The 23,718-nt window shown below is 41.3% G+C and overlaps 1 pseudogene; it reads right to left on the reverse strand.

Annotated features, from left to right (window-relative positions):
* Nucleotides 1-649: 649 nt before the first annotated feature.
* LOC136518231 (polycomb group protein EMF2B-like) lies at nt 650-12,801 on the reverse strand (annotated as a pseudogene).
* Between the last annotated feature and the right edge of the window lie 10,917 nt (nt 12,802-23,718).

The following is a 23,718-nucleotide window of genomic DNA, read 5'->3' on the forward strand; positions in this document are numbered from 1 at the left end:
TTTTGACTCTCCAAGATTCTTAGAATGACTTACAATTTGGAATGGAGGGAGTATAATTTTTACGGAGTAGCTCCTACTCCGTACTTTGAAAATTCAAATCGCATGCCCGAACGGTACGATTCTCTCAGGCCTCGTAGGATTCTCATTCGTTCGTATGGATTGAGTTAGTAGAGCGTCTTGTGATTCGTAGGAATAGCTTGCAGAAAAGATATGGGATACTTTTCTAGGAGTTCGATTTTGGAAGTCTGATGCTTGCCGGATGAGCTGATTAATCAATCTACTGAACTTTGAACAACATTTTCCTTTCTCTTTTCCAGATACCAGAACCTTATCGTTAAGAAGATATCCCTAGATCAGAAATAACCATGGAAAGGGAGCCGATTGTACCCCTGAAGGGTGGTACTATGAAATATCCCTAGGCCAGAAATATAAAGAAACATCTGTCCATTCATAACCTTAGATAAAATATCCCTAGGCCAGAAATAACTATGGAAAGGCAGCCGATTGTACCTCTGAAGGGTGGTTACTATATGAAGCCTCTTACTGTATACTCCATTCGTCCCAAAATAAATAACTTTCTATAACTTTTCAAACATATTAAGGATGCTGAGAAGGATATCTCTTAGATTTGGCAGTTATCATTTGCATACACAAGTAACAGATGCTCCGCAAGGCTCAGCTTCATCTGCATACATGGAATGGAATATAAGGACTGCGGTGAATCACTTCATTTATCATTATCATCCATACGACTCCACCTGCCAACAACTGGTATCAATCAATACAACTGAGTCATGAATGAAACAATGATTGTCTCGGCCAAGGATCCAGCTTCGCCCTCCTAGTTTCTTTCCAGGTGGGGGGAGCTGCCCTTAAACCTTAAAACAAATGCTGATATGGTCCATTCCAATTCTTCCCATAGTTATTTTGGGGTTACTTGAACCCCTGGAATTGGCAGATCTACATCCAATGCCATTTTACACAAGTTGGCCAACAAGGTATTAAATTTACTTGGGGTCTGAACTTCCGTCTTGGTAGCCTTGAAGAATTGTGTTGCAAGTATTCATGGCGCGGGCATCAAGAAGGCTGTGGTTCCAGAGTTTAATCATGAAAAATCGCCAGCCCCTGTTCATCAAGCGAGAAAATTGCAATAAGATATGTAAACATGCATAGTGTGGCCAGCTGAGGGAACGAACCAAACAGAGCCTTAATGTATCTATATTTCTACAGCAGCCACTCACCACAGAAGGGCAGGGTTTTGTACAAGCTGTTCTCCATGGCATCTGGAGAATGCCTCGCAGGCCCAAGGTATGTGACCATCAGCTAGCACCCTGCAATTACCACTTTCAGTAGCTAAAAAGTAATAAAACAAACAAAAAAACAATGAATTGAATATTGTCTATGAATCTGGAACAACCAAGGAGTTAAATTAATCATGGCAGGCAACCATGGCAGATATATGGATCAATGAAGGTGCAAGACTACTACACCAGTGGAGGTGACAACGTAGATCAGGTGGAATTGTTAGGTAGAGATGAAAACAGTCGGGAACGATATCATCCATACGAAAACAACTGCCAGTTGGTCAGAAATTTCTCTGATTTCAAAGTTTAACTATTCAATGGTGACTGCAATATGGTACTGAAAGAAATTAGAAAATCCAAATTTTTATAGTCGTAAACGGAAACAAGCCCCCGTACGCAGGATTTTCAGGTATGGTTTCCATCCCTGAATTTAGGCCTGTTTAAATAGAGGGACTAGCGATGAAAGGGAGCAAAGCGATGGGCTCTGATGGTATCCCAATCAAGGTGTGGAGATGTCTCGGGGATATAGCTATAGTATGGCTAACCAAGATGTTCATCAATATCTTTTGATCGAACAAGATGCCTGAGGAGTGGAGAAGAAGCATATTGGTACCAATCTACAAGAATAAGGGAGATATCCAAAGTTATACTAATTATCGGGGAATTAAGTTGATGAGCCACACTATGAAGCTATGGGAGAGAGTCATCGAGCAGCGCCTGCGAGGAACGACGCAGATATCAACAAACCAATTTGATTTCATGCCCGGAAGGTCAACCACAGAAGCAATCTTCTTAATAAGACAAGTTATGGAGCGGTTTAGAGAGCAGAAGAATGACCTCCACATTGTTTTCATTGACTTGGAGAAGGGTTATAACAAGATACCAAGAAATGTTATGTGGTGGGCTTTAGACAAATATAGAGTCCCATCAAAGTACGTGACCCTCGTTAAGGACATGTACAACAATGTTGTGACTAGTGTTCGAACAAACGATGGTAACACAGATTACTTCCCGATTAAAATTGAACTTCATCAAGGGTCAGCCTTAAGCCCGTATCTCTTTGCCTTGGTAATGGATGAGGTTACCAGGAACATACAAGGGGATATCCCTTGGTGTATGTTGTTCGCTGATGATGTAGTGTTATTGGACGAAAGCCAAGCGGGAATAAATAGGAAACTAAAGTTATGGCGGCAGAACCTTGAGTCTAAAGATTTTAGATTGAGCAGAACAAAAACCGAATACATGAGATGCGACTTTAGCGGAGTTGCACAGGAGGAGGGAGATGTGAGTTTGAAAGGTCAAGTAGTGCCTAAGAAGGATACCTTTCGGTATCTGGGATCGATGCTACAGAAGGATGGAGATATTGATGCAGACGTTATTCATAGAATCAAAGCAAGGTGGATCAAGTGACGACATGCTTCTGGCATTCTTTGTAACAAGAGGGTACCACAAAAACTAAAAGGCAAGTTTTATAGAACGACGATTAGACCGGGTATGTTGTATGGAGCAGAATGTTGGCCTACAAAGATTCGACATGTTCAACAACTGAGTGTTGCAGAAATGCGTATGTTGCGATGGATTTGTGGTCACAAAGAATGGACCGGGTTCGGAACGATGATATACGTGATCGCCTAGGGGTAGCACCAATTGAAGAAAAGCTTGTCCAACATCGGTTGAGGTGGTTTGGCCATGTCCAAAGGAGACCTCCAGAGACGCCAGTGCATTGTGGAGTTCTAAGCCAAGCTAATAATATGAGGAGAGGCAGAGGAAGACCGAAATTAACATGGGGAGAGGCAATAAAAAGAGATTTGAAAGCTTGGGATATACCTAGAGATATATGTTTGAATAAGAGTGCTTGAAAAGCAGTTATTGAAGTGTCTGAACCGTGACTTGGGGCTCTTGGTGGGTTTCGACTCTAGCCTACCCCAACTTACTTGGGACTGAAAGACTATGTTATTGTTGTTGTTGTTGTTGGATAAAGGGACTAGGGTCAATGTAAGTATGCATAACTAAAATTTGAACTAAATTCTTGCTTTTTCATAGTAGCTGACAATAGTGTTTTTTACCTAAGATTGTACAAGCTACAAACCTCCTGCGTATGCAAATAGTATGCATTTCTAAAAACAAGGCAATAGGTGATCGATACAGAAAAAACATCACCATGAAGTATAAACCTTTTTTTTTTGAAATAGCAGGTCTTCAAAAACATCCTATCTATCGTGATAGTTAGAATAACGGAGGACATAGTGGGGACACGGACATATGACTGACCTTTGTTTTCGAACAAATGAATTCCACATATGCATAATAAGCTTCTCATCTTTTGTAACATCAACAAAATCGTCAAGCATCTGCTTTTCAGCCGTTAAAATAGCAATGATTAAAAAAAATATTTTATGTTTCGAAAGAGAAGAACAAAATAGTCTCATCTTACCCTTCTATCCTCAAAGTCAGCAATATCATCATCAACCTCGTCTTCACTATCATGATCTGAGAAGACTTGTTCCAATGACATTGGCTACAACAAAGTGCATTAATGTGATCAAACTAGTCCTCAAATGAAGGCATTAATGCACAAAGAGTCCAAGTTGTAATAACAAGGATAGCAAAGGAGCCTGTAGCCTAGTGGTCGAAGTGACCTTAGTAGCATCCCAGGTCCCGAGTTTGAATCCCCGTGGGAGCGCAAATTTCAGGCTGGGTAAAAAAGGTCACTCGCTGATTTCTCCTGGTCGGCATGGGTGAACGGGCCCTTGTGTAAGGGACGGGTAGTGGGTTGGGCCTCAAAGCACAGGTTAAGGCACAAACCATAGGAGCTGGCATCCCCATGTAGAGAGGGGGGGGAGGGGTTTTGTGGCCTATCTCATGCCAGCTCCGGTTGAGCTCTTCTCTTAAGTAAAATACCGTGGGGGCGGTCTTTCCCCTACCGGCCGAGTTTTCTAATAACAAGAATACGCAGTGCCTGCTGCTAGTGGAGATTATAGGTTGGATCTGAATTCCCTAGTCATTTTGGGAGCCTGGAGCATCTAGCGACATAGAAATGATTGTGTTTTTAATGGGGCAACCCCAAATGTTAACTTGGCTCTGGCTCTGGCTAGGAAAGAGGCTCATTGGTGGAGCCTAGCAGGAGCCAAGGGAATTTCCCTGCTCTCTGCTGGAGGATCAATCTAATGGACTGCTGTAGGGTCGTCTTTTTGTCTTTCTTAACCGGTGATCCAGTGTCTATGTAGTGGTGGGTGGGTGGGTGGGTGGGGTTCAGGTCTATGTATGACTCTCTTTTTCTTCTATTAATACAATGATACGCAGCTCGTGTTCGAGAAAAAAAAGAATACGCAGTGCCAAAAATCTACAAGAAAGAGGGACCAGAAATATCACAGAACTACCACGAACATATGCATTCAGTAATTTCATTGGTATGGAATCAGAAAGTAGGCAAAAGTAATATAATAATAACAACAATTGAATACAGCCTAAGTTCCACAATATGCGCACGCATGCACGAAAGTTACATGGAAAGAGGTGATTGGTTTTTACTAACATGTGCCCTGTGTGAATGGAAGAACTGGCGCTTTTGCAGCAGTTGTCGACTGCCAAATAATATAAACACAAGCAAACAGTAACAGTTAGTTAAGCATGTTCCAATAGATGCACATCAAATAAAAAATATTTGGTACAACAAAAAAACATTACTTTCTGGGGTCAGATCGCTCAACAGATAGCTTCCTCGACTTCCCAAACTGTAGCACTGTTGGTGATGAAAGATTGCTCCCATGTACAGGCTGACTAGGGCCAACTGAAGCGTGTGCTACAGAAAACCCTGAAAAGTTTTTACCATCAGAGGAAAAGTAGGGAACATAACAGATGCAGAAAATGCTAGAGCAGGCAGGAAGCAACAATGCAGGTTTTTCTCGGCATGCGGAGTAATAATAATAATTAAAAAATGGAAATAACTAGTTGAACAGACAGTAGCTCAGCAGCCCTTTTCGCCTAGTAAAAGTAAAAGGTTCGACTTTCACTGCTCCTATAATGCAGTATTGCAGTGCATCAAGTGTTCAAGAAGGGTTTTATGCACAATGTGAGATTATCCAACGCTCTGGGTGACAAGTGACAACAACGAACTGCTGCATTGAAGAAAGGAAGAAGACAACACCCGGCGGATTTGCATGATTTACCATCAGACCAAACATATATTTAACCAAACCAATAAGATAGGAGAACGGCAGATTTCAAAGCCACGTCAAGTAGATGTGTAGTTGATGATAAGATTGTTTTTGACAGAACAGCTTTAAGAAATTTCAGCAATTGGCTAACTGCTTTTCTTTATCTTTAGATCTAAGTTGCAAATAGAGATATTTATTGTGTATCAAATTACACATAAAGTATAGAGAAGAAATAGGCGTTTGAACCTAGTTTGATTTGAAAATGAACTATTGACCATGGTTGAAAACCAAATTAGTAGCCAGCTCAGTTTTTCCTTATCATCTTTATTGGTGGCACTTGTTGGGTTGCATCTCTACTACCCTACTTGGGATTAAAAAACTTTGTTGCTGCTGTTGTTCTTGACTAACTTTTCTGCGGCAGCTTTAAAAAGTGCAGTAGTGAGCACAAATGCAAAATATTCCTAAGAGATCACAAGATGCAAATGTACCGTTCTCCCGCTGCACATAGTCGTCTTCAGACACTGCCTGGGCATCTTCATGTGATCCTGATTCCATAATATGTGGGTGAACATGCCTGATTTTCTTAGCTGTGGTTTCCAACCTTCTACGCTTCTTAAACCTCGAGCTGATTGAACAAAATTAGGAAACAAAACATATAAAGCATCATTGGGGGGGGGGGGGGGGGGGGGGGGGGGGGGGGGGGGGGGGGGGATGGGAGAACAAGCATACCAGTAGGAAAATGTTTGATGCCTTGGATCAACTCCCTCTACCACAAACTGGATATAACTGACCCATTAGTTAATAATAAATACAAAGTTCTCCAGATTAAATAAATAAACAGTATCCACCATGCATGACTATCCTAATGTCCAAGCATGTAGAACCTTATCCCACGGAAAATCCAGTAAGGCATACAGTATATTATTGACGACATTTTAGGGAAAGGTAGTTAATTTTCTAATGTGAAGTACTGATCGATTGTTCATGTGCCATTTGATTCTGCACTCAACAAAGAAAACACAAAGCTAAGAACAGCACAGCAGTAGTGAAGACACGGATAGAAGAACACTAAGGGGTATCATGAACACATGCAAAGTAGAATTAAGTTCATCAATTATGCCTCTAATGTTATCAATATATTTCACTATAACAGTCCAATATCATATCACCAATTACCTCAGTTTTCCAGGCATCAGCCTTCAGACTAACATTCACAGCCTGGCACTCTTCAGATATCTGTGTATGACAAAAAAAATATATTAAATTACGAAGATCAGGAAGATTTTGCAATGGGTATTCCACAAGTTTACATACCCAGAACTCATAGTGGAACAGGTCATGTGTTGAGTTTAAGTGGCATCCCAGGCCCTAGAATCACCATAGTAATGATATTAGATACAACTTGATAGAAAGGCAAAGTGAATGTAGAACAAACTAATTATGAGGTGTGAAATAACTTTAGGATATGTGCTTTATCATAAAGTGTATCAGGTGAGGATCTGACATGATTGACCACATATAGCAGCACTAAGTGACATACGAATACAGTAATAAAAAGGGAACTCTGCTTTAGTTTTTACCTTGAAGCTTCCACATCGTACCAAGCAAAATGGGCAGGAAAAATCTTCAGTAACTGGTAAGAACATATCAATGGGATGTATAAGAAAAAGTGAAACATAAAAGCAACAAAGAAGAAGCAATAAGAAATCTTGTCCACCGATAGATGTCCCAAGCATTAAACATTTTTTTGTCTGTGTGTTTGTACATCCTAATAACTGTAGAATGAATAGTAAAGTAAGCTATTTCTCTCTGTGATTCTTAGCACACAGGTTTAGAGAATAAGGCAGTACAAGGAACAAATACATGGAACTAGAAACAAGAGAATGCATGATGCAGCCTGGCAACAGCTAAAGTGGATGCAATCGAGGCAGACGAGGGGAAGGGGGAGAGAGGGAGCGAGAAGGGGGAGAGAGATAACCTTCAGTCTTTTGCATTGTATTATTGTAGTACTTGTAATTAAAAAGTACATTTCCAGCCCTCAACCTGCAGCAACACAAAATTATTTGATAAAGCATTGACGTAAAGGATGCACCAAATACTAAGACACTAGGTGATGTTAAGGTATCATCTATGTGGTCAAGGCAATCCAATGCAACACAAGCTATTAGCTTCATGTCATGTTCTTTAACAAGAACCAGCAATTGAAAACTGCACGTACAATCACTACTGGTTGGGTGACCAAACGAAACCTGGTTTGCAAAATATGTAGAGAGAAATTGAAGGATGCAGCAAGAATAAGGACAGAGAAGTTACTAAATTCTAGAAAGGGGGCTATGCATGCATTATAGTTACCTTATGATTTCTGGTAATAACGAAGGTGGGACATTATCACTATGAGTAATTACAATAATAAGGAGACAAAAGTAATTCTCTTGCACCAGCCTCTTCTGCGGATATGCATACTTGTAATTGGTATGAACCCTGCAACAATAGAGCTTAGTAATCTCAGCAAAACTGAAGGTGTCGCATCCTACAGACAAAATTTACTAAAATTCATTAGTTACAATTACAACTGACAACAGGCTTCAGTTCCCTACATGTGTAACAGAACAGTGATTTGCAAAATCTTTATTTCAGCATTAAAAGTTCATTAACTTTTGGATTTTGCCCCTCTTAGAAGTTGATTTTTTTTCCAAAATTATTGTCTCTTTTTATTTGAAAGAAGTAAATTGAGCTAAAAGATTGGTGGGGCAGGGCAAGTTCCTCTAAATTTGAAGATACTTAATAGATTACACATGGAAGGAAGAAATGGGAAGGACCTTACCGTAGCATCAACCTTATGAGAGCAAAATGTCAAGCAACTGTCTTGTTCCAGAAATTTTGGCTGCATGCATTAAAAAAATATGTAACTTTCAACAAAAAGCAGAGAAGATAGCAGTCTCTGAAACATGAGAAACAAAACAAGGAGGAAAGTAAAGCAGAATCGATGGAATGTTTCCTGCTATGCAGATTCCAACCTTTACCATCAAATTCAAGTAATTTATGACATGGATTGCTAAGTTGAAGAGTTAGTTCGTACAGATTGCCACACATACTTTAAGATGTGGAAATCTGTAACCTATATCATTGGAACAGTAGGTCCCAAAATAGTAAAATACCACAACACATCTTGCTTATACAAAAATATCCCTCCTCTTCAGTGAACAAAGAGAGAATTTTTCTCTGTTATTTGCTCTGTGATACTATATTTAAAAGAACAAGACGAAATTTACATGAAATGCAGAAGCACAAACAGTTTAATTTAACATACCTCTAAGAAGCTTGGGTTCATTGTAACTGTAGAAGCCAAATCCACAGCATCTCCTGTACTTAAAGTCACACATTTCTCCAAAGAGGATGCAAGTACATTAGTCGGTATTTTACCCCAGGAACATTTCCCTTCAAGCTCTGTTTAAATGCATAGCAAAAATGGCTGTTAGCCAATTCAATAAGAATACACGTCTACAGTTGGTTTACTTTCAACAGCCTATATTCTAAATAATTGTTTTAAGATACTAACATAATGAATTAATTATGTACTTTGTAAAAAATGGTAAAACAACAATGAGGATTCGCTTGACAGGAAGAAAGGTTAATCCGATTACTAATAAAAAAAGGACTTATCAACATGCTATCCCGGCTAGATAAGTGATCACATAATGTCAGAATATTCTGTTCATCTGATCATTTCAATTACAGTACAGCTGAGCAACATAGAAGATTTTTGCTAAAATAACAGAGCAAAAGATTCTGTAAAATGGACACAGTACTCTCAAATTTTCCAGTTTTGAGTAACAAATTTATAACAGATTGATTTCTTCCACAAATCCACATGAACGAGAAGGCTTTGCACACGGCTGTGGTTTACAGAAGCTTTAGGTAACTTCTGCTCTCAAGGGCTAAGCTGGATGCTTGATACTCCCTTCGTTCCAAATTATGTCATTTTGGCTTTTCTAGGTACATTATTTTTGCCATTTATATAGACACAATACATATCTAGGTGCATAGCAAGATCTATGTACCTAGGAAAGCCAAAACGACTTATAATTTGGAACGGAGGGAGTAATATGAAGTATAAATTGGATTCGGAACATATTGAGCCAGTTTAGTCCAATGAGTTCAGAAGAAAGCAGACCCAGAAGCCTCAGGTGTTAGACTGAAAGAAGCTTCCCCACCCACCTCTTGGGTATAGGTGGTGTGAGAGCTAGGTATTTGAGAAGACAATTAGACCTCCTACAATATAAAGAAGCAATGCACAAACGGTTAATTCAAACAGAGTGGAAGTCAAATCTCTGCCACAAAGGCAGAGGTTCAAGTCACCACTAACTACATATTAATAGGTTTCTTGAGAACTTTCTGCGATTTAACTTGTGTTTTGTTGATTGCTATGTCTTAAAATATTTTTATTAGCCAACTGTGCCATTCTGTAAAAAAAAAAGTAATTTATTGTGGCACATGCTGATCATCAGCCATAAAATGTCCACAAGAACTTACTTTGGAGGGAAGATCTTTCCACATCATTCCCAGAGTAGCTATCTTCACCAATAATCTGTCCTACTTGCCCTATTCAAATAGAGAAGAATTTGATGACCAGCAAATGAGTGAAAAGGACAAATACCCACATAAGATGCACAACTTACCACAGCTAATAAATATAATGTTAAGGTTGCAAGCACGGGAGGTTGACAAATTCTTCACGTCAGGGATGATGAATGTGGCTTCAGTTTTGCCTTTATTTCCAAATTCGCTAAAATTTGTAAGCATACAAACCCTACTGAATCGATATATCGGCGAATGCTGAAAAATGAATCATGCATCAGAAACAAGATCCTATAGTAGGCAAACTTAAAAACCCATTACTCGTTTTCACAAACTAAAGAGAGTTACACTTACCCCTTCAAGCGAAATATTACTGGTAGGTCTAGCTAAAAGTACATAAAGGGGAAAGATATTCTGTGCTTGTGTATTTGTACTTGCAGAAAGTGATACAGTTATTTGAATCCTGCATTGGTAGAGATAAACTATCAAACACAGACCAATAACGGCAACAAACAAGTTTCTTGTTTGAACAGTGCAGGTGGTTCATCAAAAAGATAACAACAACAACATAGCCTTTCAGTCCCAAGCAAGTTGGGGTAGGCTAGAGTTGAAACCCACCAAGAGCCCCAAGTCACAGGTTCAGGCACTTCAATAGCTGCTTTCCAAGTACTCCTATTCAAACATAGATCTCTAGGTATATCCCAAAGCTTTCAAATCTCTTTTTATTGCCTCCCCCCATGTCAATTTCGGTCTTCCTCTACCTCTCCTCATATTATTAGCTTGGCTTAGGACTCCACAATGCACTGGTGCCTCTGGAGGTCTCCTTTGGACATGGCCAAACCACCTCATATGCATAGTAAATAATTACTCAGGTGTTATAAAAAAGATAACACCTGAGTAATTATTTACTATGCATATGAAGAATATGAAGCCATCTAGTTAAGACACCTACTAAAAGTTGAAAACTAGGAAGGTATAAAAAATAGAAGCATATCAGTTCAGTGTGTGGATTGTTGGTTATTGCTGTTTCTTCTCTTCTCCAAACCTCATTGACATTTATGATTGGTCTTATTAATGAAAAAGTGTGACTAAATTCAGAGCAATCCCTTATTTAGCTGTTGGGCATTCAGAGCAATAAAAGATTCCAGATTTCCCACACAAACAAATAAATGACTGTAACTCCAATCATTTGACACCAAAAGAATAGACTAATCCTACAATCTTTGGAACTGTAGCTAAGTAAAAACAGAATCATGAGAAGAAGACACCAACAATTAATATTATTTATTCTATGTACATAGTTCCTAAGGAATAGTAAAGGAAACTGGAAGAGAAACTCCAATAAGCCTCAAATGATCTTACAACGGCGACAGCTAAAAAAGTAACTAACAAAGAAACTATAATCCTAATCCTAAATTGGTAATTTGTGCCACTGGTGCTGAGCACTCTTGGCTGTGCCCATGCCCATGCAATGACATTAAACATAAGGGACATAGGCACCATATTGATCCTCACTTATCAAGCTATTGAATTGAACATGGAACGGTACATAGCGAGGTGCAAATGTTCAAAATATTTGACAGTTCATTTAAGGGCCGAACCTCTTTTTTCTCCTTGCCTGTATCTTATATAGAAGGGATCTTTGAATAAAAGGGGGCTGCCAAATATAGAGAATAATTATTATTGGTATCTCATAGCATGCACAGGAAACAATTACTGGTATGAAACAATATGTGAACAATGTTATGACAGGATTGCAATTGTAAGATGAAATTTACATTTTTAACGGCTCGCCTCTGGATAATATTGTACAGCTCAATTGGCTTGCAATACAAGGCAAAACTTTTTTCTGCAGCGAGTTGCTCATCTGGAGACAATTGAGCCCTAGAGTGTTGAAGGCACATCTCCAATATTCCTGCGCAGAAACACAATGCACATCAACTAACATAAGTACAGAACCCTCTCTCGAATCACTTAAGGAACAGCAACGGCAATACTGTCATGGTTACAGATCTCTAAAGCAGCGGTATACAAAACAAGTCGCCTAGTTTCCAGAATCAACCAAGTTAGGTACCACATAAATTTCCAGTGACCAGCTATTTTGAACTCCCAAAAACAGGTATCTGCAATGGAGCTTCTCACTGCCTGCCCAAACCTAAACATTCCGAGCTAAGATGTGTCACAATGCACCACCCAAGTCTTTGAACAATAATGCATATATAATTCTCTACAGAAGCTGTTACCAATCATGCACCTCACACGCGATATGACAAACAAATTTGGACAACCCAGTGCAGAAGCGAATGTCACTTGGGTGATGAGGATTCAATCGAAAGTTGAACCACGACCCTTTTTGAAAATAATAAATATCAATCACCCCACCACCCTAATCGAGCCGTGAACGTATAGGGCTTGACGATTAGGTTAACACCACCGAATAGCATAAAAATCCACAGCTAATTTAAGCAATTGAGTCTGATTAGAACCAAAAAAAAACTTCTTAGAACGACAGAATCCATCATGCAGGGAAACCAGAATCGCTAGCACGGGAAGTAACAGCTCTCACCTGGGAGATAGCAGCCCCCACTGGACCGAGAGAGAGAGAGAGAGAGAGAGAGAGAGACAGCGGCTGGTGGCTAGAGGGTTTGGCCAGGGATAGGATGGGACCTGCGGCGTTGAGCTCGGCAGGGATGCGTTGGGAGCCTCCCTTCCCCTGCGCAGTTGAGGTGGAACTCTGGAAGTGGGAAGCCGCTTGTCACGGCACAAGAGTGAAGACACGGAGAAGTAAGAAGGCGTCTTCGTTGAAGAGAAGCGTATTCAAGCTATTTATGTATTTACATTTGTATGACATGTGGGACCAAATGTACTCAGTGGCCGCGAGCCCTTAAACTCCCGAATTTGATTATGTAAGGACATCGACAAATATAATACTAAAACAGTAAAGAGCCGGAGAGATTCCTCCGTCGCTCGGTCCGAAATCCGGATGATCCCTTATCGTGCTCACGTCGACGGCGTCTCACCGGCGGCCACGGGTCTGTCAAGTGGTATCAAAGGCGGTCTTTCCTTCGACGTCAACCCTACCCATCCCATCCCCATCTTGGTGTCGCGTCGCCGTCTTCCCTGACTCGCCCGCGCCAGCTCCAACCTGCAAGCGGTGATTCCGGCAACCGACGTCACCACCACCACATCCACGGCGCTCAGCTCACCCCGATACGTTCCGCATCCGTTTGCTTCGATCTTCAGTTCGTAATTCCGGTCGGCAGGTGAGTTTTGTCCACGCCCGAGTGGTGTTCGACAAAATTCCCGTAGGTCCTTCCTTTGGTTGAACTGGGTCAGCAGCGGTTCCGGCGTCACCTTGCCTGAGTTCCACCAACCTCACCACCTCCACCACCCTACCCAAACCCTCATCCACCAGCCCAACGACATCTACGGCTCGACAAACAACTGGGGGACTACACCGACAATCAGTGGTTGGAGGCGAACACCACTGTGAGCAACTCTCATACCAGCTCCATTCTGTAAAAGTAGCACGCATTCAACAACAAACAAGGGTTGTGGGGCATCTGTCCTCTGTAAAATTCTGGAGTTTGCTTGTTTTCTGCGGTGCGGTGGCGAACGGTGAGGAAGTATCCGTGGATTTGGGTTGCAGAGTGTTGATCTCTAGTGTAAAATCCCTCGATCCCGCCTTACTTCTAGGAGTTAGGGTACTGGTGAAGCACGCAGTAGGGGAGGTTTCGACCAAACCTATTGTTTCACCGTGGAGTCCTCAAGCGTTCAACAGTTTGCCGCAATGGCTCCACCGAAACCTTCAAAGCAGATTCAGATCCTGCTAGACCACATGTCAAAGAGCAATGAGGATGATAAGTCCCACTGGGACCAGATCATGGAGAGCATTGATTTGCTTTTCCATTGAATGAATGATATTGGCGTCATCCAGTAGGAACTGAAGACTCAAATGCAAGAGAACAACAAGAAAGTCGATAAGTGTGCAGCTGAGCAACAATTCATAGGCACAACAGGTCAGAGCAAATAGACAAGCGGTTGCACAGCTCACTCTTCAGCAATTTGATAAAGAGCCACAAGAGTTTAGTGATGGTTCAGTGTCTGTCATCTTTTGAGGACGAAGAGGAAATTCCAGAATGTGTTTGCCCACACAAAACACGGCCATAAAACATCAACTTCCAAACAAGCTCGCCACACCTAGAATCACACTAAGAGAGGACCTCCCACATCACACCCTTCCCAAAATGCAATTCCCAACCTTTGATGGTGAAAACCCCAAGATATGGATTGATAACTGTGAGAACTATTTCACCATATACACTATTCTAGAGAGACTTTGGGTAACTGCAGCATCTATGCATTTGCAAGGCAATGCAGCTATGTGGTGGTAGGCTTACAAATAGGATCACTAGAAACATCTCATGGACAGACTTCTGCTTAACTGTGCAATCCAAATTTGGTTCAGATGATTACAGATCAGCTGTCCAAGAGATATTGAATCTGAAGCAGACTAGGGACAGTGGAAGAATACACCACTCAATTCCAAAAGCTACAGTTCAGGTGTCCATGCACAGTGGCAACTTTGATGAGCTGTTCTTTGCCACAACATATGTGACTGGCCTCAAGGAAGACATTAAATCAATTGTGGAGCCCCAGGTCCCAACCACAGTGGAAAGAGCTGCTATTATAGCAAAGATACAACAAAGGAGTCCTAGAAAGAAACAAACTGAAATATCAGAGAGCCAACAACCCAGCTAAACAACAGCAACACAAAACTGACCAAGCCAATCCTGGCAGATATGGGAACTTATGGAGGGACAAGCAGCTGAGAGATTATAGAAAAGCCAACAATCTGTGCTATCACTGTGGAGACAAGTTTGAGCCTGGCCATGCTGAGGTCTGTACAAAGAAGACCAAACCACAAATCAATGCTCTAGTGGTTAATGATCTAGATAAAGAGATCAATGAGGATCTTCTTAATCAAATGGCAATAGATGAATTGTTGACTGAAGACTTCTATCAGTTGTCATTGAATGCTATGGCTGGTACCGAATCCAAGGATTGCATCAAGCTGAAGACCACAGTCAAGAACAAGACCATGCTGACTTTAGTGGACACTGGCAGTTCACACAGCTTTGTTAGTTCACATTTTGTGCAGCTGACCAAACTGCAAACAATTCCAATGGACAAGCAAAAAGTGAAACTTGCCAATGGAGAATGGATGACAACTGCAACTATGGTACCAAATCTCACCTGGTATATTCAAGGCCATACATTCACATCAGACATGATTGTGTTAGACCTCTTGCCATATGATGCTATTTTGGGATATGACTGGCTACAGAGCCACAGCCCAATGCACTGTGATTGGGTAGGCAAAACCTTAACATTCCAGCATAAGGGCACCAGTGTTACTCTAAAAGGCATCAAGCCCCACCCATTACAATTGAGTACAATCTTAGCTAAGCAGTTCTACAAGTCAACACTAGGGAAATGATATTTGGGCATTTGTTGTGCTGGACACCATCAAGGACCAGCCACCAGCAAACAACTCAGTTCCCATGGTTCCCAATGAGGATATCCAGCTATTGTTGCATCAATATGCTGATGTCTTCAAGGATCCTCAAACCCTTCCACCACCAAGAAGTTATGACCATGCCATTCCACTTATGCCTGATGCTGTCCCCATCAATTCCAGACCTTACCATTATTCACCTCAGCATAAAACTGAAATAGAAAACCAGGTGAAACAGCTGTTGGATCATGGACTTATCACACACAACCATAGTCCATTTGCCTTCCCTAGTTCTCTTGGTCAAGAAGAAAGATGGTAGTTGGAGGTTTTGCATAGACTATAGAAAGCTCAATTCAATCACTATCAAGAACAAATTTCAATGCCCATTATTGAAGAAATATTGGATGAGTTACAAGGCTCCAAGGTGTTCACCAAGTTAGATATGAGATCTGGATATCACCAAGTGAGGATGTTGCCTGCAGATGAACACAAGACAACATTTAAAACCCATCAGGGACACTACCAGTTTAAGGTCATGCCATTTGGGTTGACTAATGCCCCTAGCAACTTTTCAATGCATTATGAATCAAGTGTTGCAACCCTTCCTCAGACAGTTTGTATTGGTGTTCTTGGATGATATTCTCATATACAGCAGGTCCATAGAAGAACATATCCTAGCACCTACAACAAGTGTTGGAGACACTAAGAACCAACAAGCTATACCTCAAAGCATCTAAGTGCTCCTTTGCTCAGCAGAGTCTAGAATACTTGGGTCACATCATTTCTGATCAAGGGGTGTCCATAGACCCTAGAAAAGACTCAAGTAATGCTCCAATGGCCAATACCAACATCCTTCATAGAACTTAGAGCATCTTTGGGGCTAACTGGCTACTACAGGAAATTTGTGAGGAACTATGGAATTATAGCAAAATCACTAACACTACTACTCAGGAACAAACAATTTCAATGGACTGATCAAGCCAACACAATATTTCACAATCTAAAAATGGCCATGACAACAACACCTAGTCCTTGCACTTCTAGATTTTCAAGCACAGTTCATAGTTGAAACAGATGCTTGCATAGATGGAATAGGGGCAATTTTGATGCAGAATGGGTAGCCTATTGCTTATCTCAGCAAAGCTCTAGGAGAAAAACATAAACAACTTTCAATCTATGAGAAAGAATTCTTGGCATTGACAATGGCAGTGGAAAAGTGGAGACACTATCTGCAAAGGCAGGAATTTGTCATCCTGACTGATCATAGATCCTTGGCATATCTTTCAGAACAACATCTCCACTCTGATATGCAAAGAAAAGCAATGACAAGACTAATGGGCCTTCAGTTCAAAATAAAATACAGAAAAGGCAAAGAGAACATGGTTGCAGATGCTTTGTCCAGGGTGGCTCATATGCTAGCTATATAGGCAGTATTAGTGGTGCAGCCACAATGGGTCTAGGAAGTGCTAAACTCTTATACCATAGACCCTCATGCACAACAGCTGATTACATAGCTTTCGGTCAGCAGTCCTAGATGCAAATGGGTACAACCTTCATCAAGGACTGATCAAGCATCAGGACCTCATCTGGATTGGCAACAATTCTGCACTCCAAACAAAGCTGATTGCTGCATGTCACTCAAGTGCCATTGGTGGCCATTCTGGAGTCAATGCAACTTATCACAGGCTCAAAAGACACTTTGTGTGGAAAGGGATGAAAACTGATGTGGATTCCTTCATCAAACAGTGCAAGACCTGCCAACATGCAAAACACTCACATACTCACCCAGCTGGATTATTGCAACCCCTACCAATCCCAGCTGGTGTCTAGGAAGGATTTGTCTATGGACTTCATTGAAGGTTTACCAAAATCCAAAGGGTACTCTGTCATCCTGGTAATAGTAGATAGACTTACAAAGTATGCACATTTTCTTCCTGTCAGACACCCTTACACTGCCATCTCTATTACCAAACTATTCCTAGACACTATTGTCAAACTTCATGGTATGCCTCAGTCCATAATCTCAGATAGAGATCCTATCTTTGTGAGCTCTTTTTGGAGGGAGTTGTTCAAGCTCTACAAGGTCAACCTCAACTTGAGTACAGCATACCACCCCCAAATAGGATGGGCAGACTGAAAGGTTCAATCAATGCCTTGAAATGTATTTAAGATGTGTAGTACAAGATTCCCCAAAGACCTAGAAGTCATGGCTGCCACTAGCTGAGCTTTGGTACAATTCCTCATTCCATAGTTCAATTGGTTGTTCCCCTTTCAAGGCACTATATGGGTATGACCCTGATCTGGGTGGCAGTACCTCTCCAACACCAGAGGTGTCACCATCAGTAACACAACTGATTGAGGATCGTGATCTCCATCTGTAGAACCTTAAGCAAAGGCTTCAATAGGCTCAGAATAGGATGAAGGTGTTTGCAGACAGAAACCGAACTGATCAGGCAATTCTCAGTTGGAGATTTAGTTTTACTACGCCTTCAACCATATACTCAGTCATCAGTAGCCAACAGACCATTTCCCAAACTGTCATATAAATTTTTCGGACCATACATAGTCCTAGAGAAGATTGGAGCAGTGGCGTATCGCTTGTAATTGCCTGATGACAGTTCTATACACCCAGTTTTTCATATATCACAGTTGAAAGCTTTTCATCCTGACTGCACTCCAGTTTACAAGACACTACCGACAATGACAGACCTTGCAGCCACAGCAGCTCAACCAGAGAAGATCCTTGAACGCAGACTCGTCAAGAAAGATAACAACGCTGTTCCACAGGTACTAATCACTTGGACCGGCTTACCACATGACTCAGCCACTTGGGAGGACTACCACGTTGTCAAAGAGTGTTTTCCAAAAGCCCCTGCTTGGGGACAAGCAGAAACTTCAGCGGGGGGAGATGTCACGGACACAAGAGTGAAGACACGGAGAAGTAAGAAGGCGTCTTCATTGAAGAGAAGCGTATTCAAGCTATTTATGTATTTACATTTGTATGACATGTGGGACCAAATGTACTCAGTGGCCGCGAGCCCTTAAACTCCTGAATTTGATTCTATAAGGACATCGACAAATATAATACTAAAATAGTAAAGAGCCAGAGAGATTCCTCCATCGCTCGGCCGAAATCCGGCGATCCCTTGTCGTGCTCACGTTGACGGTGTCTCGCCGACGGCCACAGGGTCTGTCATCGCTTGTATGCTTCAACAAAGTAGAAATGGCTGGTTCCCCACGTGGCGTGCCCGAGCTTCGGTGTACGGCGGTGGCGATAGGGGGAACCAGGAATTGTGAGGGTTTGTTGGGACGGGGATCTTGGTCGGGTCGGGTCGGGTCGATTGCGGCGGCGAGCGCGTGGTCGCGATGGAAACGAAGGATGTCTGAGAGTTGTTTCTTCGATTTCTCTCAAGCCGTTGGATTGCCTCTGCTTGTTCTGATGTTCTCTATAATATTCTTTCTTTTCTATTTACTATATTGGTATATGACATATAGATAGAGATACAGGTAGGATATAAGAGGACAAAAATGTATTTTTGCAATTTATTAATTGCTAGTATTAGCTAGGTGGATTCAATCGGGGCCTCATGATTAGCTATGCTCATGTCATCAACATCATCTCTAAAAAGTAAAAACATTGCTTATCCAAAATCGTCAACCATATACATGTACCTGGCTATAAGCCACAAACACCTAGCCTACACGTCAAAGAAGTTTTGAGTTGTTTTGATGATTTTCGTCTTGCTACAAGTTTGGCATGCCATATGTTTTCCTTCGAAAACCACTTTTTACAAGCCGAATATGTGGAAGACGCATCGTCTGCCGCAACCGCGGCATGTTGTAACTCCAATACGGCGTTCTGAGAACATAGACCCAACACGTTTTTTAGACTTTATCATAAAATCTTTCTAAGTTTTCTCTCATCTCAGATTTCCATATTATGACACTCGAAAATCATACTCTCAATATATAAAAACACATGTGTCCATAAAAACTACTGAAATGATTATTAAAGTAAGTCTTTTCAAGTACTTACAAGAAATAGGAAAGTATTGAAACAGTTTCATCTCCATTGCATAATAAAAATGAGTTGTCAATAGTGTTAGGTCCCATGTCATCGTCCCTAAATAATAAATACATACTCATTCACTTCAACCATGGAAGTGTACCTAGATCTAAATCTACAAGCCACATGGACCTAGAAGATAACATCTGTAGTAAAGTCGACAAATAACAAATCCACCTCATGGTCTACACGTCAGAGAAGTTTTGAGTTGTTGTTTTAAATGACTTTCGTCTTGCTACAAGTTTGGCATGCCATACGTTTTCCTTCGAAAACCACTTTTACGGCCAAAGTATGTGGAAGACGAATTGTCCACCGCAAATCGTGGCATGTTGTACCTCTGATGTGGCATGTAAATCAAACATGCCTGAATGTTTTTAGACTTTATCAAAAAATCTTTCTAAGTTTTTTCTCATCTCAAATTTCCATATTATAGCACATGAAATTGTACTCTCATTATATATAAAAACACATGTGTCCATAAAAAGTACTCCATGATTATTAAGATCTTTACAAGTATTTATAAGAAATAGAAAAGTATTGAAGAGATTTTCACTCTCCGTGGCATAATAAAATGGGTTTTCAATAGTGTTAGGTCCCATGTCATTTATCGACAAAATTATTATATGAGTTGTCTATAAACAATTATAACTAATGAAATTTTAGGACCCTCAATAATTTATATAGAGAGAAAACTATTATATTTGAGAGTTGCTTATAGTTCATTCAAGTCTCCCTATAAAGGAATATACTGCCATCTCTCTGCACAAAATCGCCTTTGGCATTAAAGATGGATACGATATATGTCATCCACGTGTCCTTACAATTCCAAACTCGAGAATAAGAAAAAAGAAGTTTTTTTGTGTGTCTCTACATAGCCATTAGAGTCTAGGTTTTCTCCTCAAACTCTAATACCGACAAATTACCTCCATCCTTAGTTAGAAGTGGGCTTCAAGATCATTTTATCCATTTTCATTCGAAAAACTGGTAAATGCATGATAAGATTTTTAAACTAGGAAAAACATCTCTAAATTTATATAAATTCCAAGAAAAAAACCTATAAAAAAGTTTGGGTTATGAGAAGCCCAAATAAGACATTTATATATTGTGAAAATAGATCTAGGATCTTGAATTGGACTTTCAGTTCAAAAGAATGGGAATAATATCCAGAAAGAAATTAGAGAATTCACAAAACATTCTAATCAACTATAAACATATTTTGAAATATTTACACAACAAATATAGGACATATAACCAGCATGATTGCAACATATATCAATGTTGAATATTCGTGAGAGTAACATAACACGTTTTCGTTGTGTAAAGTTTTTAAGATGCAATTATACATCGGTTAGAGTGTTTTTGAATTCCAGTTTTTTTGGATAATTTTTCCATTTTTCAAGAGCTGAATCTAATTGTTGGAAGCTTCTTTGGATATTTTATTTAGTTTTTTCTTGCCCCAATCTGTCTCTAGGTTTTCCTTCCTCAGAATTTATGAGCTTTTTTAGTAAGAATTTATAAGCTTAAATAAATCTTTTTGTGGTTTCAAAACGTTATTAGGTGTGTGCTAATTATTTTTATTTTAATTGGAAACTGATAAAACCGTCTTGAAAATCACTTGTAACCGGGGTAAGAAGATAATAGTTTAAATTGTTTTATTTAAGAGTCGAGAGAACCAGTATATCTAGTTTGAGAGCTCGAGGAGGAAACATAAACGCTGGCAATGAGTTAGGGTCTTTTTTTTTACGGACACCAAAATTTGGTTTTTTGGTGAATAAATAAACAATACCAGATTAAATCATAGCACATTACTGGGCCGAATCCATTCCACGGGCCAATATCCTTTCCTTAGGCCCAGTCATCAATGGTCCATCAGAACTGACGCAGAGCCCAGTCCACGTGACTCCTTCCGCTGGATCAATTCCCCGGTGTGGAGACTGGACACCGAAGACATCACCGGCTGCGCGCGCGGCCGTCGTCCGCAGACTGCCAAAGACTGCGAGTCTGCGAGCAACGGCATTGCCCGATTGGCGCCAGCGCCGCCCAGCACAACATCAGCGCCCGTGACGCCGACGCGAGCATGCGTGAGAAGGACACTGACGCAGGCGGCAAGGTGACGGCGGTGGACAGGAGTGAGAGGCCTGCTGCTAGCTGACGGCGACGTAAGCATCTGCTAGCTGCGTTCCTAGATGCTAGACATCACGATTTGCACGTCGATAACTTTGACTTAATTTATAAAAAATACGTACAATATTTCTATCTCTAAATAAATTTATTAAAAAAACTAGATTAAAATATATATCCAATGATATTAATTATGTATTATAAATATTAATATATTTTAATATACATATAGTCAAAGTTATTTATCCAGAAAAAAACGACAAACATTTAGGACGGCTCCGGGCTCCGGCGACAGGTCACGGCCTCACGGGTGGCCGTTCATTCCCGAGCGGAGTAGATTTGGTTTGACGAATCGGATCAACGGATCCCGCCCGCCCGTCTTCCTTGCATTGCATTTGCTGATTTGCATCCGTGGCCCCGCAGCGACCATCGGGGGGTCCTGCAGGGGACCGCGACCCAGCACAAAAGCCGAAAGCGAGGGTGCAAAAGTGTCCACGACCGAACTGGGCGGGGTCAACGCTGCTGTTCTGCGTGTACTGTACGCTGTACCACAGTACCAGCAGCAGCCGGCGTTCCAGCCCAACGCGTGGAGCAGGACAGTGGACAGAGGCCTGGGCCGCCGGGCTCACGCTGCTAGGGCCTGTTTAGTGGGAGACCTGGAGGACTTGTCTGGTAAAAAGTGTTGCATGAAAGTTGTCTGGAAAGTTGATGATTTTTGCTTGGTCAGACAAGTCTGAAGAAGGTCTGTTTGGTTGAAGACCTGTGCCTGAAAAAGGCTAATAAAAGATACAATACATATTTAAAAGCTAATAAAATATATAATACCATATTTAAACTTACACGGTTATGGTTATAAATAATAATAAATAAATAAAAGCATCCATATTTTCTCAATTAATAATATATTTGAAATTACAATTACAAATAAAGTTAATAGATTTCCTAGCTATTTAAAAAATGTCATAAGGAAAGAACGTATGAGGAAGAAAGATAATTATAATTATACTACACACATTATGCTAATTTTAACATGAACATGATCAACCGAGGGGAGAAAGACTAAAAAATATAAAATATACAAAAAGTTTTTACACATGGCTGTGAAAAAAGAAATAGAATATGCCTGAGAAGTTTAATAAAAAAGAAAATATTTTTTCTTCTATATAAAACTTTAGCATCATTCGCGTAATATATATTATTATAATACAAAAATAATATAAATAAAACCTTTAATAAAGTAATATAATAGTAGGTAGTCTACCAAATGAACATTATTAGCCCAGGCAACTTCCGTGCAGGCACCAGGCGCTTGATTTTGATGGCCTGCGGAGGATCTACTTGCCTGGCACAGGCAGCTAACCAGGACACGAACCAAACATGGCACAGGCAGGGTACAGGCAGCAGACCGGCCAGGCAAAGTTGCTTCAGGCTCCAAACCAAACGAGCCCCTAGTCCGCCAGTAGATGCCCCCGTAGGCCCTATCGAGAGCGTTTTCCTCTCCTCCTCCTCCGCGAAACCTTTCTCTCCAGTAATCGCGCGCATCACAACGTGTCCACGTGGAAGCGTGCGTCGAAGCACGGCTGCGCAGCGGGAGCGCGCCTCCTCCCGGCTGCCTCCTCGTCGGTGCCGCGGTGGCGCGCGCGGGGCCCCGGCGGCAGGGGCCGGGCGGGCGCGTGGCCTCTCGCGGCGCGCACACGGCGCGCGCATTCGCCGCGCTCGCGCGCTCGCGGCCACGATATATGCAGGGGGTGCATGCGCACCATGGTCATCAACTCATCATGGGCCTATCTGTGGCCGGTTGGTCGCTCCGTCTCGCTTTCGGCTTTTCCCCGGTGCGCACTGGCACAGGACTACAGGAGGCGGCATAACGGAAAGCGAGAGACTGTCTCGTCCAGGCCATGAAGATGAGAGCATTCACTATTCAGCTGCTGTTGGAAAAGGGCCAGCTGCCCCGGCCAGTTCTGACTTGCGTGC

The sequence above is a fragment of the Miscanthus floridulus genome, chromosome 2, assembly GCF_019320115.1.
Source record: "Miscanthus floridulus cultivar M001 chromosome 2, ASM1932011v1, whole genome shotgun sequence".
Lineage (NCBI taxonomy): Eukaryota > Viridiplantae > Streptophyta > Magnoliopsida > Poales > Poaceae > Miscanthus > Miscanthus floridulus.